This window comes from Rhopalosiphum padi, chromosome 4 (genome assembly GCF_020882245.1).
Source record: "Rhopalosiphum padi isolate XX-2018 chromosome 4, ASM2088224v1, whole genome shotgun sequence".
Classification (NCBI taxonomy): Eukaryota; Metazoa; Arthropoda; class Insecta; order Hemiptera; family Aphididae; genus Rhopalosiphum; species Rhopalosiphum padi.
In genome coordinates, this window is record NC_083600.1 from 8,101,125 (window position 1) to 8,103,802 (window position 2,678).

Genomic DNA, 2,678 nt, shown 5'->3' on the forward strand with positions numbered 1-2,678 from the left:
TATAATATATAGGTAATTTAATTTTTTTTTAAATAATGATAATCTTGCTTTCTATATACAATTAATATACGTATATGTACGAGATGAGGCTTACTGTACACTTGGAAACTATTGAACTAATAGCACAAAAATTCGCACACGCATTTCTTGAGACTTGGGTAGTGTTTTTTGCTTCGTTTTTAACCCCATTTGATTGGTATAGTGTGGCTCACAGATAAATTTCAGTTTAGCTCGCGAATATTAAGTTTTTGTATTATTTAAGAGTATTCTCCTAATACCAACTTTTTTTTTTCAAATGAAAATAGCTCTTTTTCTGTAAATAGTTAATCAGATGACAATTATGTACTTAAATCTAAATTAAAACGAGTAGATTTTTAGTTAATTAAATTTGTATGTTAAGGATAATATAGGTATATGGCTAATAGGTTTAGAAGCTATAGACAATGATGATTAGAAAGTTAAAACAATCATAATATTTAAAATCTATTTGCTTTAAATTTGTAAACATTTCTTTTTGATTTATAATAAAACAAAATAATATTAATCTATTAACATTTTATAATTTGTAAAAATGTCCGAATATATAATTAATAGATACTAAATTAAATTTTGCATCTTTTTATATTATTGTAAAACCATTTTTAAGGACTAATGTTGTAATATCTATAGAAAATACATTTGAATAAAGCAAAACTACTCCTTCAAATTATGATTTAAAAATTCTTTAAGTTGTATAAAAATGCTAAAGATTTGAAAATATGGCCATTGCCTTGCTATTTGTACTTACTTAAGTATACTTAAAAACTCCAAAAATGCTTGATGGATCATTCTGTGTTATACAAGTAGCATTAATAAAAATACGAGAAACTTATTTTTGTATAAATAATGTACTTGTCACTCGTGTATATCAATTTAAAATGTCTATATCTACTTCTGCGCAGCCACGCGGGATCTAGTCCAGTTTTATGTGCCACACCATTCAATGGCCAAAGTTAGAATCACCATCTACATAGGATACATTCGTTGTCAGTAATTTTATATTGTGTACGCTTTTTGTAAATCAACTGACAGCTCTTTGAATGCCTTTTCACCTATTAACATGATACTTTGTTTTAATTTCAATTATTTTCTAATATACTCGTCAAAAGTTTGTTATATATCATTATTTCATGTAATTCTGTCAATAATTGCCGTTTGGAATAAAATACATAAATAAAATTATCACGTAAGTACCTAATATCAATAGATATTGTAACGTAATAATATCAGCATAATTAATTTAAGTAAACACTTATCGATATAACTGCTGACTAGTTAATGGCATAAGTATTTCATTATTTTTAAAACCTTGTACCTACCTATACAAGTATTGCATAATTTATTAGTCTAAAAACCTATTTCTGGACCACTGGATCGTCTGAACCGATTAAAATCAATACTATAAGGGCTGCCCGTGGTATTATTGGTATTAATATCTGGTTACACTAGTACTCTTCTAATAGCGTCACTTAAGTAATTATTGATAATTTTTTGCCGAGCCGTCATAATCTGAAAAATGTATAACATTTATAATCTATAACCAAAGAATGTAATGAAAACAATATCAAACGAAAAAATGAATTCACTGTAAAAAAATAAATAAAATAAAATAATAATATTCTTGTCTACCACACTTATTATTGGTAGTAAGTAGGTGACTCCTACACCAGTGTTGATGGATATTTTATTCATTGATATGACTAATTTATAATTACATTTAATGTTATCTTTTTATCCGATTCAGTATATGATTAGTGTGTACCTATGACTCGTGATGTCAATTGAAATAAAAATGATAGTAACAATTCGTTCACTTACAGTATAGAACGTGGCATTACGTAAAAATAAATAGTTGATTGTCATATATTATATTTTAATCATGATGGGCGAATTTTTGTTTATTTGGCGAGCGAAGCAAAGCAGCAATGTGGATAACTATTATCGTGTACCAATACGGTTAACGCCCATACACTATAATAATGTCTTTCCCTACCTTAGTATTTATCATAAAAAATATTATGAAGTCACTATCGGACTATGTAACATTAATGGTATATATCATGTATGTATATTATCATTATCGATAATTCGTTTATTTTTTCATTTATTTTATGTACAATAGTAATTAATAATAGTGTCACATTCGAAGTAATAGAGATTTTATAGGGCTCAGATTTAAATGCAAATTGAATTTTTTTTCTGAAAAAAACATTGCTGCTTTTTGTAAGCACTAAATTAAATTTATACATTAGATAAATAAAAAATAATCACTAAAAAAATTAAATCTGTAAGATTTATTTTGTTTTGTCGCTTTTATTACATATCATATATTTATGTAGTGTACTTACTATTTATGTCTTATAAATGTACCAAACAAGTAAATGACAAACTAAATGTTCCAGGCGAATATTATGCTAGATACGAGTATATACTATAGTTGGGCTGTATTTTGTACAACTTATATCAATCACGATAACAAATTAGAGCGTAAATTTAAATAAAATTAATCGATTATTATATATTATCATTTTTATTTATAATTGATGAGTTATCTTCAAGTAAAATAACCTTTGAGGGGTTTTAAATATCAATTTATATAAATATTGTTTCAAAACAATTCAATATTCATTTAAATATTT

General features: G+C 25.6%; 1 long non-coding RNA gene across 1 annotated transcript; it reads right to left on the reverse strand.

Annotated features, from left to right (window-relative positions):
• Positions 1 to 787: 787 nt before the first annotated feature.
• Positions 788 to 1,543, reverse strand: LOC132928395 (uncharacterized). Its single transcript, XR_009662023.1, has 2 exons — positions 1,359 to 1,543; positions 788 to 1,091 (listed from the first exon to the last, which is right to left on the reverse strand). It is a non-coding gene; the product is annotated as an uncharacterized LOC132928395 (long non-coding RNA).
• Positions 1,544 to 2,678: the final 1,135 nt, after the last annotated feature.